The sequence below is a fragment of the Pan paniscus genome, chromosome 17 (assembly GCF_029289425.2).
Source record: "Pan paniscus chromosome 17, NHGRI_mPanPan1-v2.0_pri, whole genome shotgun sequence".
Classification (NCBI taxonomy): Eukaryota; Metazoa; Chordata; class Mammalia; order Primates; family Hominidae; genus Pan; species Pan paniscus.
The window spans coordinates 52097861-52112630 of record NC_073266.2 but is presented as its reverse complement, the minus strand read 5'-3'; the positions used below and the strand labels follow the sequence as shown (position 1 = coordinate 52112630).

Genomic DNA, 14770 nt, shown 5'->3' with positions numbered 1-14770 from the left:
TCCACCCTTCTTTTTTTGACTGCAGTGATCATAAGGCTTTGGAAGAAATAAAACCTAACGTCTTATTAGAAAACAGTGGGGGTTTTGATGCTGGAATAACAGCTTCTACTGTCTTCCAACCTATAAATGAACCTGGATATACTGCCAAGAGAAAAAAAAAATCCATCAAAATGGGGTAAAGACTGGAGAATAATAATGTACCCAAATCATAAATTCAACAGACGATTGCTTTTTTGACCTTTCTAAATGGTGCCTAATTATATACTTTTAAAATTCTTGTATTTTTGGAAGAAATAAAAACACTATTTGTCAAAATCAAAGAATGTTAAGATTTTAACGAAAGAGGAAGTCTCATAAATATTAAGTTTCCACCTCAGTTACATTACATCCCCAAAAAAATTGTCATGTGTCATACATTTCAACTACATACATGATGTAGTTGCGCCTACTTCCAAGAGGATGATTTATGTAAGTTGGTCCTGCTTGAAAAACTTGCATATTGTAAGATACGCTCAGTTTCCTTGGCCACAAAAATCCTGCTCCAGCATTGTATACAGTAATTGACAATTTTCAAGGGGGCTTGAAAGATAAATCAGTTGTTCCCTACCTGACTTATTGTAAAGAGAAGCAACAGACAAAACACCTCTCAAGTCTACTCTTTTTAAATTCTACTTTCATCCCCTTAGCTCAGAACCTCCCTCATCCTTGTTCTGGATTGTAACCTTAACTTCTGGACTCATTTCTGTCTACACACTAGTCTATTTTCTGTGCTGCTGTCATTATTACATTTCCAGACATTTCTGATTCTCATCTCTCCCTGGTTTTCCCATACTGTTCTGTTTCTCAAGATCCTCCTTTCCCCAGCTTCCTATTGAACACTGGCCATTTCTTTAAGGTTTATCCCAGTGCTTCCTTCTCCACACAGCATTTTATCTCCCCTCCTCTGTAATATCTGCTCTGCACCATTTACTCCTTAGGATACTCCAAGGATTTCCTGAATCAAGGAACTCTGCACTACTACTATCTTTTCAATGTCAGTGTCCAACACAAATATATTCAATATAAGGTTTTTTTTAAAAAAATAAATGAGAAAATGAATGAGCATTAAAATTCTTAAGCAAACAAAACTACAGACTACTTGAGACCAACACTTCTCTGGAAAATCTTGGACTTGCAGTCACTAGAATCAAAGGATTTCATTGATCTGTATTTCTGTAGATAAAAGGGAAATTGCACAAAGAATACTCACCTTCTTGTCCTATCTATATCATCCGAATTTAGCAGAGGTGCTTGAAATTAACCTCCGATATTAAATAAAAGACCCTATTTGTTGTGCTTAATTCTAGAGTGTCACTGTCTAATAAGATAGCACTAGACACACGTGGCTATTTCAATTACTTAGCATTAAATAAGATTTGAAATCTGTTTCATCAGTCGCACTAGCTACCTTTCAAGTGTTTAATAGCCACATGTGGCTAGTAGTTACTATATTGGACTAAGCAGATATAGAGCATTTCTAGCATCACAGAATTTTGAACAGCATTGCTCTGGAGCTCTGCCTCTCCACCACACCTAAATGTAGGTGTGGCCCAGTTATTCAAGCCCAGTTATCCTCTGCCCATCCTTATATGAGCAGAAATTTCTTTAGAATAAATTTCAAAAACTAATAATTGGAATGTATACCCTATTTAAAATATTTTGTTATTTTCTCTCACAGTCAAGGCATTCCAGATTTTACCATTTGGTATTGAATTTCAGTGAAATTATAAAAATCTACCCTTCCCACTTGATATGAGACTTCTTATTTGCAAATCAGCAGTGAAGACAAACACATATAGATGGGTAAAGGGATTCACAGACTTTTCTACTCTTTAACATTATTATTTTAATAATTTCATAATTTTGCATACTTATATTAACTCAGCTAGTTAGTAGCATGATTCAGGCATTCCGATTCTTAAGCCAAGACTTTTTCTACACCATGTTGCCTATACATGTTCCATCTAAAGAGTTGGGAAGTCAACAGTTAGACCAGCATATAGCCATGTCTATGACTTCTTGCAGCTTTTTTTTTTTCTTTCTTTTAATTGAGATGGAGTTTCACTCTTGTTGCCCAGGCCGGAGTACAATGGTGCGATCTTGGCTCACTGCAACCTCCACCTCCTGGGTTCAAGCGATTCTCTTGCCTCAGCCTCACAAGTAGCTGGGATTACAGGCACATGCCACCACGCCCAGCTAATTTTTTGTATTTTTAGGACAGATGGGGTTTCACTATGTTGGCCAGGCTGGTCTCCAACTCCTGATCTCAGGCGATCCACCCGCCTCGGCCTCCCAAAGTGTTGGGATAACAGGTGTGAGCCACGGTGCCCGGCCGACTTCTTACAGCTTTATAGCTTCTAGAGAGGAAATACGAGCTCATGTGTTTTCTATATTTGTTGGATTTTCTTTTTCAGACTGCTATTGTCTGAAACAACAAAAAACTATGTAAATATGTCCGACTATTTGTTTTGTTAGGACATATTCCTAGTAGTAGAACTGTAGGGCCCAAGGATATGCAGTTTTTAAAGACTTTGCTACACATTGCCAGCTTGATCAACTCCCCACCTGCACCCAGTGTACACTGCTATATGATAGCAGTGTATATGTGTTCCCATTTTCCAGACTTTTCCTAAACCAGACATTATCTCCCCCTTCCTCCTTTTGCTTTCCCCTTTAAAAAATAGTTGCTAATTATTAAAATGACATTTGTTTAATTTTTAGATATTTTTAAAATTAAAAGGGAAGTGCTTTTTCTTACAGATTTATGAGACCTCATTACATAACATGGATATTCACTTTTTCTCTTTCATATATGTTGCAAATGTTGTTTCTAATTTGCCATTTATCTTTTTAATTTTGTATATAACATATTCTAGAAGGAATAAGTTTTCATATTACCATTCCTTTATGATTTTTGTCTTTGAGGTCATCCTTTTCTATCATAAGTTCTATATTTTCTTCCACTACTTTCATGGATCCATATTTTATACTGGAATTGCCAATCCATCCAGTATTTTCTTTCATGTTAGGGATGTGTAGAGGTAAGTAATTTTTCTGAGTAAATGTTCCACCAAACAAATCAAAATTAACAGGTTTCAGATATAAAATATTGTTGTTTATTTAAAATAAATAATTAAAAAATTAAAAACAATTAAAATATTGAAATGGTGTCTAGTGAACATTTCATAACATGTGTGTTTGAGAGTGGGGAATGATTATAGTAATACCACTCTAAAATATCCAGCTAATAATACCATGAAGACCAGTTAATTGCCCCTTTATATACTAAAAATATAACTAATTGTTCTTTCCTAGAAATGAGTTTGCATTTTTCCTGTCAGATACTGACCCACACATTGTACAATTCTTGATACGTTTAATCATTTTTTTTTCTATTTTTTATTATTATACTTTAAGTTTTAGGGTACATGTGCACATTGTGCAGGTTAGTTACATATGTATACATGTGCCATGCTGGTGTGCTGCACCCACTAACTCGTCATCTAGCATTAGGTATATCTCCCAATGCTATCCCTCCCCCCTCCCCCCACCCCACCACAGTCCCCAGAGTGTGATATTCCCCTTCCTGTGTCCATGTGATCTCATTGTTCAATTCCCACCTATGAGTGAGAATATGCGGTGTTTGGTTTTTTGTTCTTGCGATAGTTTACTGAGAATGATGATTTCCAGTTTCATCCATGTCCCTACAAAGGACATGAACTCATCATTTTTTATGGCTGTGTAGTATTCCATGGTGTATATGTGCCACATTTTCTTAATCCAGTCTATCATTGTTGGACATTTGGCTTGGTTCCAAGTCTTTGCTATCGTGAATAATGCCACAATAAACATACGTGTGCATGTGTCTTTATAGCAGCATGATTTATGGGTGGCTGAGTCAAATGGTATTTCTAGTTCTAGATCCCTGAGGAATCGCCACACTGACTTCCACAATGGTTGAACTAGTTTACAGTCCCACCAACAGTGTAAAAGTGTTCCTATTTCTCCACATCCTCTCCAGCATCTGTTGTTTCCTGACTTTTTAATGATTGCCATTCTAACTGGTGTGAGATGGTATCTCATTGTGGTTTTGATTTGCATTTCTCTGATGGTCAGTGATGGTGAGCATTTTTTCATGTGTTTTTTGGCTGCATAAATGTCTTCTTTTGAGAAGTGTCTGTTCATGTCCTTCGCCCACTTTTTGATGGGGTTGTTTGTTTTTTTCTTGTAAATTTGTTTGAGTTCATTGTAGATTCTGGATATTAGCCCTTTGTCAGATGAGTAGGTTGTGAAAATTTTCTCCCATTGTGTAGGTTGCCTGTTCACTCTGATGGTAGTTTCTTTTGCTGTGCAGAAGCTCTTTAGTTTAATTAGATCGCATTTGTCAATTTTGTCTTTTGTTGCCATTGCTTTTGGTGTTTTAGAGATGAAGTCCTTGCCCATGCCTATGTCCTGAATGGCAATGCCTAGGTTTTCTTCTAGGGTTTTTATGGTGTTAGGTCTAATGTTTAGTCTTTAATCCATCTTGAATTGATTTTTGTATAAGGTGTAAGGAAGGGATCCAGTTTCAGCTTTCTACATATGGCTAGCCAGTTTTCCCAGCACCATTTATTAAATAGGGAATCCTTTCCCCATTGCTTGTTTTTCTCAGGTTTGTCAAAGATCAGCATTCTTATACACCAACAACAGACAAACAGAGAGCCAAATCATGAGTTAACTCCCATTCACAATTGCTTCAAAGAGAATAAAATACCTAGGAATCCAACTTACAAGGGATGTGAAGGACCTCTTCAAGGAGAACTACAAACCACTGCTCAAGGAAATAAAAGAGGATACAAACAAATGGAAGAACATTCCATGCTCATGGGTAGGAAGAATCAATATCGTGAAAATGGCCATACTGCCCAAGGTAATTTACAGATTCAATGCCATCCCCATCAAGCTACCAATGACTTTCTTCACAGAATTGGAAAAAACTACTTTAAAGTTCATATGGAACCAAAAAAGAGCCCGCATCACCAAGTCAATCCTAAGCCAAAAGAACAAAGCTGGAGGTATCACACTACCTGACTTCAAACTATACTACAAGGCTACAGTAACCAAAACAGCATGGTACTGGTACCAAAACAGAGATATAGATCAATGGAACAGAACAGAGCCCTCAGAAATAACGCCGCATATCTAAGTTTAATCATTTTTGATGACAGCCTCTATCGCTTATTGAACAAAACCAAGATATTTTATAATAAAGTCTGATAATAACATACCAAGCACCTCTATTCCTAGTGACTTATAAATGCTATTAACATAATTAATTAAATTTGAGGGTTAATTTCTGAGAATCATACTACCCATTAATTTCCACTTTCCTTCTAAGAGCTTTGGCCTTTTACTACACAAAGAGGCAAGAGCTTTCTAATCTATCTTATTTTCCAAATTAATCATTATTGTTGTTATCATTATCATCATGATCATGGTACCATTACTTTCTTTTTCATTTGAAAAGTCTTAGATTTCTAAAAAAAAAGTCCAATTCTTTTCATGTCAAAAATTACATAGTGGTCAATAATAAAATTCACCTTAATAAAATCGGAGGTTAAAAAATAACTCCTAAAAATGGAGTATCTAGATGATATTGAGTCATCATTCATTGGCTTGATCTTCATCTATTTTAGAAATATTTTCTTGGAGTTTAAATATCATTAATTTTTTAGAAGAGGCTATACTATTTTACTCAATATGGTTGTTTTTTAACATGTTAAAAAATTGTTAAATATCTATCTCCTTAGTAGAGGTAAATGTTTGCAGATAATTATCTATTGGTCTATGACTCTAGACAGCTCTAGAGATTAAAGCTAAAATGTTAACAAACACTACAATTATTCAAAATTAACAAGAAAGCATAATTTAAACAAGAGTTGAAACAAATACTGTACAATTAAAACATCTTGGCAAAATTTACAATTTAAAGCAAGTACATCAAAAGTCAATTTTGCTTCTTAAGAATGAAAATACCAAAACAACTATAAAAGAATCTTCCATCTTGTGATCTCTGTTAAAATTATTTCAGAAGTTTTTGTGTACATATGGTCTAATGTCAGATGAATAAAGATCACAGAAATTTGGGCATATATTGGTTTTTACGCACTTGTAGCTCTAATATCTAAGCTGGCTGGTAGCCCATAACTACAAAGACTGAGACAACCTCACTATAGAATTTTTTTCATTTTATTTAATAGAAAGGAACTATCTATACTTTATCATGTATTTTAAAGATGGAATAGTGAAATAAAAATACTTTTTAGTAATTTCCCTCATCCATACTACTCTCTTCTCTGACAGATACAGATTTAACCCTTTCCAGTACCGGTGGGAAAGAAAAATGCTTGGGTAAGAGATCATTTACACTTTTATCTTTACCTTTTGTATATCTTTTCATTTCTTTTTTTCTCTCTCTGTGTCTCTGTCTTGCTTCTTCTTCCCCTCTTTTATTTTTCTTTTAATAAAACATAACACTTTCTACCTCAGATATTGTCAGTTTCAATAATTTCATACTTTAGAATACTTTACCAGGTACCATCTTTCACTGATTTTTAGAAACTCCCTATTCTCTAGTAGTAACAACTTATGTTTATGAAAATATCTCATGTTTTGAAAGACATGGTCATAGCTCATTTGTACTCAAACAACAAAGGGAAAAAGAAAGGAATAAATTCAGATACAAGCATGAACATTTACAATATTAGATGCTATTATAGTACTTTTGATATCTGTCATCATGGAAACAGTTCTCTTTATTTGAAATCATGGCAAATAATTTTTTTGAATAATGATTATAACTCCTTGCTTAAACTTAGAAAATGGCTTGGACATATGGAAACTAGAGAGATCAAGGAAATAGTGATGAAAATCACAGAGCATAAATAAATTTAATAAAATCTAAGTTTTCCTTTTGTAAGAAAGCATGCTGTATGAACAAACTTGGGAAAATTTATTGGCTTTTATCCTAATTAGTGCCAATTAAGGGCACATAATTGATTTTAGTTCACTAAGAAAGTATTTTTCAAAAAGATTTTCCTATATCTGCACTTTTTCAGGTGGACAGTGAATACACTAGAATAACAGTAGGGCTTTGCTACTATTTAATTAGGTTTTATTTCTAAAAGCTGCTAAGACAACTTTGTTCTAAGAGGAAGGAAAGAAGTTGCATTAAGTAAACCCCTGGCTAAAATTAGAGTAAATCCTAATATCTTATGAGAAAGTCAAACATCAAACATCAGTAAAAGCCATGAAAAAGTAATTAAAATAAGTTATTATTAAAGAAATTGTTCTCCTTTAACTTGCTCTGTGTGTACCAAAGCCTCCCATTTTGAAACAAGCTGCCAGGGTGATATGTAAACAACGCATGAGAAGGCGTCTGCGCTCTGGGAATTGATGCTCCACACAGCCACACTGAATTGTTTACATTCAGTTCCTACCAGCCTCTAAGCAAAAGAGTTCATTTTGCACTCACCCATGTTGTATTTACTTCTATTTTTAAATCCTGTATCACACATACAGCCACAATGCCTAAAAGATTAGAATGCTAATAGAAATAATAGATGTTTTAAAAAATATAGATAAAACCGGACTATACATGTTAGATGAGGCTGGCAATAATATGATGAAAGAAAAACAAAAGCTCACATACAATAAACACACTAGATAACTTTGCTGGAAAACTTTGTCCTACTGCTTAATTTAGTAGAAGAGACAAGTAGCTTTGGACAAATGCCACTAATAAGGTGTCCTCTAAGAAAAGCGGACCATTTTCAAAAAACAAAACAAGAAAACACTTTGTTCAGGTCTACGCTGATTTGAAGACACCAGTTATTGCATTCTTATTACTTCCTTTGCAGTTTTCTTTCTTTGACTTACACACACACACACACACACACACACTCCCACACACACACACTGCCATAAAACTATAACATTTCACAACATCTTAGACTTTCAAATTAAAAACAGCTGAAACCGGAGGTGGAGGAGCTAGGAGGGTGGGCAGGAGAAATTTATCGGGTGCCCATGTGGGGGTGGGGGTGGGGGCAACAGTGAAATTCCACCCAGCAAGTTATGCCACTGCGACAGAAGTCAGAGAGTTCAGTTTCATAGATTCAATTGTACCTTACCTGGTTTTGTAGTTAAATGCACCAACATGCCCCTTAATTCTTCCTCTGAAGTACTACATATGCTGAAAACTATAGTATTTGACCTTACACATTTCCAAAGAAACTCCAAAGTAACCTTTAACTTCAATAAAAAGCTGTGTTCATTCTTCCCCTTGTGCTCAACACACAGCAATCTAATACACCTCATCATGTGGTCCGTTACCATGGTAGCAATGAATCCAGCTGCTGAAATACAAAAGACTGACAAAAAGTTGCTTTTTTCCCCTCCACCCACCCTGACAAAGTCAGATTTTTTTTTCTGTATGACAAGTCTAATTTGAATATGCTTCTCTTGCTGACTCAACTTCATGAACAAGAAAAAAATAACAGAAGTATAAGAATAAAAGGTTTCCCAACTAACTAATGAACTATCTCTATGCATTTTAAGTCACCATTAATCTTTTGAAATACTGATCATTATCTACTACATCAGCCAACTAAATATTTTTAAATGTCAGTTACTAACTCAATAGGAAATGCAGCAATAATCCCACAGCTCCTTTAGAAACATTAAAAAATGCAGTAATGTATTCAGTAAACACAGATGCTGAAAACACTACATCAGTGTATGAAGGGCTAGTTTCAAAGTGCTTTTTTTCTAGAGTAAACTTCTAATCACAGCTTAGATGTGGGAGGTAAAATTCTTCATTTTCTTTTCATCAAAACCCTGTGTTTAATTGTTATTTAAACAGATTTCAGTTCTTTTAAAATTTATCATTTAAATTTAAAGCAGGCAACACAGCCTGCTGGAATCGATCAGGCTATATTTGCTGAGGTGGGGAGGGCTCTATATTAAGAGCAGCAGTCTTGGATTTGAAACGATACAAACTCTGAGCAATCCTGGGACTCCCCAAACCAATGGCTATGTAGTTAGGATTTAAGGAATCACCTTCAGCGCATTACCAGTCCTTTAGGGAAAAGCCGAAGGAGTCCCAGGTGACTGGAGCTTCCCCGCTTGCCAGCATGTCAGCATGGTCCTTCCTCCCACCATGGTACATTAATCAGCCAGTGGGTGCCCCCGTCCTCCAGGGATGGCTACTTCATCCCTCAGGCCTCGCATTATCACTCTGCTCTTGCACAATCTTCCTTTTTTCCCAAACTTAGCTTACATTTCACAATAATTTGTTTGCATATCTATCTTCTCTCTTTAGAGATGGACTCCCAGAGGAACAGGAACATTGTCTTACTCATCTTTCTCTACCAAGTAACCATCACAAGACTTGGCACTAGGTAGGGCTACTTCTTCAATGGATAAAGATGGCATCTGAAAGCTTTCCCTCAACTCCTCCAGGACTGTCTTCAGAGCATGGCTTGCTGTGGTTAAACCCTTCAGAGATCTGCACAGAATTTTTCTTAGTACATCACATCACAAAGAGAGGCAAGGCAGAGGAGCTCTTAAGAAGAGCAATTGTGGAATCAAGCAGATGCGGATTTGAAATCTGGCTCTAGCCCATACTACTTTTGTGATCTTGGATTGGTTACTTAACCTCTCTAACCCTCAGTTTACTCTTCTGTAAAATTCCTACTTTAACAAGGAATGGAAATGGATTAAATGAGATAGTCCAAGGGAAGCACCAAGCTTGAAGCATACTAAATGCTCAATAAATTCTGGCTAGTATTATTTAGTCAATATGTGATTTTTGAACAAGAGGGCCATGAGAAAGCTGACTGGCACGTGACTTCCCTTTGCTGAATAAACTGTCATTTTCAACAAGATGTGCATTAACAATCCTATGTTTCCTAACATAGGTTTACATAACAACACAGCATAAATATAGAGACCTTTTTAGGCAAAGAGCAAGGGCTGCTTGCTCCAACCTACAAACCAGCTAGGAGCAACTGATCAGTCAGAAGGTTAAGCATATTTCTAGTATGAAATGGACTGTGGGAAGAATGTTAAACATGGTAGTTAATTTTTTTCATCTTTAAATATGGAAGAAAAACACAAGTACAGCAGTTCATTGTGGTATTCATTTTGGATTCTTAAAAAATGGTCTATATGTTATTGGTTAATGATACTTTCTCAAATTAAGATGAACTGTAAAGAATCCTCATCATAAAGGGCTTTAAAATATAAATTATATACATAGATTACATTTCTAGTAATTAACCAATATTGTGTCAATAGAAGCCTTTACAAGGTCACCTTGATCTCTAACAAGTACTGTAAACTGCTCACCAGTGTAGACTTTTAGCTGCTTCTCTCCATAGTAATCAAATTCAGGAAATTACCTGACACCAAAGCCAATGGCATAGGAAAATTAGCATTAAAATCCCTTTGAAGAATATACAAAGAAGCAGCCAGGGGTTAAAAAAGCCTGTGGTAGAAAAAAACAATTTTTTTTTCATTGCAGGAAGTTACCAGAAAGAATAAAGTGAATGTTGCACATTGCAAGATTTCTCTATTATTAAAAAGTAAGTAAGAAAGAAAAGCCCCACAACAAATCAGTTGGGATGATTTAAAATAGCTTTGGCACTGCTCCAACCTTGAAAAATCCTTCAGCGTGGTGACTCATGATGATCCAATCCAAAAAAATGTGTGAGGCCGACCAGGCAAAAAGGCAAGGAGCAGCTACACCGGAAAATTAGCACTCCCTAATCCTCTTCAAAACAGTTGATGAAGGAGAGACTATTTGAATAATTTGAACCCCAATTTGAATAATTCATACCTATTCTCATGTGTGGCTGGCTGAATAGAGACTCTCACTGACTGCATTCATTTCATCAGGAGTGTTTACCTTGTACATTTTTTTCCCCTGCAGATTGGTTATGTGGCCATTACACGTATCTAATTGTTTTTCATTTTGTAAATGTAAAAGCCTATCATTTATCTAGTTAAGGTACACTGTTACTAGAGCATTTAATATGATTGATTGCCAAACAGAAGGTGCATCCTTTGTCAGATGTTAAAGTGACTGTTGATTCTTTAACCCCTAGGGAATACGATGCCAGTATATTTGGTTTCACAAAGTTTTAAATCCCCTTTTGCAAATGTTAAAATTAAACTTCCCCCTCATGTGAACAAAATATGCAACATAATCTGTGCTCTTGTGACCCACTTAATTTCATATGAAGAATTCAATCACTTAGAAAAAGTTTTTGAGACATAGGTAATGATGCTTCAGAAGGTACCCCATGAAGTCAATTTGCCAAATCCTAGTCCCATAGAAGCAGGAGGGAGCTTCAAAGTTATATGCTTCACTGCCCTCTCTTCAGATGTGAGAGAACCTAATTTCCCACAAACTCAAGGTAACAACATGGGCTCAGAAGTCACGCGCTTAAATTAAGCAACATGGCTGCAAAAAACGTTGATGGCCAATGTTAATGAAATTAAAACAAGCAAAACAATTTGAACCTCTGAAAATGCAATTTTCACATCATAGTTAAAAATTATTATTTATTTTTTCATACCACAAAGTGCTTTATTGTTAGGGCACTGGTTTAAATTTAAAAAGAAAGTGTGTTGACAGCAACAAAAAAAGACTGTGATCTACTGAACAATTTTTGCAAGCACATTGTTTCTTGGGCCACTTTGAGCAGCTGACCTAAAAAATATTAATCGGATTAGTATCTATTCTGCTCATAAAAATTTCTTATGAAAGAACAAGTCTGTTGCAAGCCATCTCAATTTATACAATTTAATATCAAGATATTCTATTTTACCCTTAAGATATTTCAAACATGCACTTTTCCTTTGAATTGTAACAATGGGGCTATAAATAATAAGGATTTCTTTATGTTTTTCTTCTGTGAGTACATCACAGAAAATATCCGTTTTTAAATAACACTATGAAATTGATGGCTCCATATCTTACAGATAACCTATTGTGAACTCTGAATCATTTTGCCATATCATTTTTGGAAATTTATCCTCAAGCCTCTGTTTTTGTATTTTTTCATGTGTTTAAAAATTATAATTATTTACTTATATTCTGAATGTATTCTTAGTGAAAAATACGTTGGTTTTTAAACTTAATAATAAAAACTTGTAACTTTCCATGTTCTCATGAAAAGATAATGTTACATGTCCATTGTAGAGAAGTTGAAAAATACAGAAAACATTTGTGAAATAATATTAAAAGCACTTATAATTCAACTATCAGAAATAACAAGTATCAACATTTTGATGTATTTCTTCATACGTTAAAAATTCATGGCTGGGAGTGGTGGCTCATGCCTGTAATCCCAGCACTTTGGGAGGCCGAGGCGAGTGGATCACCTGAGGTCGGGAGTTCAAGACCAGCCTGACCAACATGGAAGAACCCCGTCTCTGCTAAAAATACAAAATTAGCTGGGCATGGTGGTGTATTGCCTGTAATCCCAGCTACTTGGGAGGCTGAGGCAGGAGAATCGCTTGTACCTGGGAGGCGGAGGTTGCGGTGAGCTGAGATCACGCCACTACACTCTAGCATGGGAAACAAGAGCAAAACTCCATCTCGAAAAAAAAATTCAGAATAATTTTGAATATTGCCTTTTCACTGAAACACAGACATGTAAAATAAGCACACTATGGTATTATACATTCTTTGAAAATACCTTTTAATAGTGGCATAAAATTTTAATATTCGTATATATCAGAATTTATTTAACTATCCCTTACTGCTAATATATGTTTAGTCTTTTCCAGGTTTCTAATTATAAGCAATATATCTTTGTATATAAATTTTTGGTTATACCTTGGGTTATTTCCTTAGAATAGATTCCTGGAAGTGGAGGGAGATTACTGAGTTTGAGTTAGAAAGTCTAAGAACAAAATTTAAGAATTGGCAGAATCAATACTCATAATTTAGTATTATACCTCATTTTATTGATTTTTATTTATGAGGACTCTGAGGCTTAAAGAGGTGAAATAACTTGCTTAAAGTTCCAGCATGAAATTACTCTAGTGCTAGAAAGGAAACAGAGTTCTTTGTGAGTCCACTTTGCTTTTTGTAATTTTACCATGCTGACTCTAAATGGCAATTCATCTCTGAGGGCTTCCCTCTCAGTTCCAGTTTGATGTCATCTGTGAAACCCCATGAATGTGTTCTGGAGTCCAAGTCAGGAATGGTAGTTACTTTGAGGTGGGTGATGCTGTTTTGTTTGTTTGCTTTTTATTTTTTTTAATCAGGGACAACCCACACGGCAGTATATCTAAAGGCACCTTCTGTTGGTGGCAAGACAGAATTGATACTGAGGAGTAAATATTCTCCCAGATCAAAATCTGTTCTGTGGGAAACAAAATGGAAAAATTCCAAGAGAGCTGAAGGGTCAGGGTGCTCATCAAGTTAGTGAGCTGAGATTGATATAAAATTATTAGGCTCTTTTATGGCCTCTGAGTTCTTTTATGGCCTTTTAGTACGTTGGGATAGAAGAAAATCCATGTGCTTTGAGTGGAAGACTGTCAGGTAACTCAATAAGTACCTGTCTGGTTGCTCTCTGTGACATTCCCATATCCTGTAAACCCAGGTGTGTTTGCACAGCCATGACATCTCTATTTGATGGATATATTCTCTCTCAGCTAAAGGGAAAAGGGAAGGACATTTCTGAAAATTAAGTCTACCTGTGAAGTCAAGGAAACAGGCAGATTCCTGAGATCTCACTTTTAAAAGAATTCATTTTCTTAGTCTGGATACAAAGATTTAGAGATTATTGTTTCTTAGTTTCTTCTGTGTGGCTTATTCTGAAATGAGATGTACTGATTCAGTACCTTTGAATTAAGTGCTTTCTAAAAACAGTTAATGAACTAGGTGTAGTCAAAGAAATATAAATGGCCTACAATCTAGATGGGGAGATAAGAACATGGAAAAAGGAAATACTAACTGTAGCTATAACAATATATGAGAAGGAATATGACCAACTGATTTGGGAGTAGACAGAGAATTTAATTAGGTCAGTTTAGGCAGAATGTTAAGGAGGGGAAAAATCACCCAGTCAGTGTCCCCTGAGCTTAGAAAGCATTTGTTTGGGGGATATTAGGTGTATTTTCCCAGATTCTTTTACTTTGTATTCAGGGACTTGGAGGAATACATCAGCACAGTACACATTCTAAAGCTCTATGGAGAAATGCCTGATGTACTCTAAAAGCATATTCAGTGACCAAGATGAGATGTAGGAGTGACAGAGTCTACTGACTTTTTCCCTTCCTTCCTTTGTAAGGCTCCCTGGGGAAAGGACAAGTAATTATGTAGTCAGTGGGCAAGGGGAGGGTGAACTATAACTACGTATCAAGTAATATGTGTGTATGCATCATAGATAATGGGATGGAGAGAACTGGGAAGCAAATGCGATGTCATGTACCCTGTAGACACACAAAGTTAATTATTGATGACATTATGATAAAAAAAGAATATGATAAAATAAAGCAAGTTAGGAAAAATTAAGGGAAGACTGTAGAATAAATTATTATGGTAAAACAAAGATTAAGAAACAGTTTGAAAAGGATATAAGGTGATTTGGGGGAAAGAAAAAGAGAAGCATATGTGGTTCAAGAAAACACATAGCAAAATTCCCAAGAAGGGGAGAATAGAAAAGAAGGAAAT

General features: G+C 35.6%; 1 protein-coding gene across 24 annotated transcripts in view; it reads right to left on the bottom strand.

Annotated features, from left to right (window-relative positions):
• Positions 1–14770, bottom strand: part of DTNA (dystrobrevin alpha) — a 410756-nt gene that overhangs the window by 174150 nt on the left and 221836 nt on the right. For 4 of the 24 annotated variants that reach the window (XM_057300433.2, XM_063597317.1, XM_057300435.2 and 1 more), the window contains exon 1: positions 8211–8380. The exons of 18 other annotated variants lie outside the window; for them this stretch is intronic. The gene's annotated coding sequence lies outside the window, so the exon portion shown is untranslated. Of the gene's footprint in view, positions 1–8210; positions 8436–14770 lie in introns of those variants that run through there. 2 more of the 24 variants (XM_055102477.2, XM_057300437.2) reach the window with 1 other exon arrangement.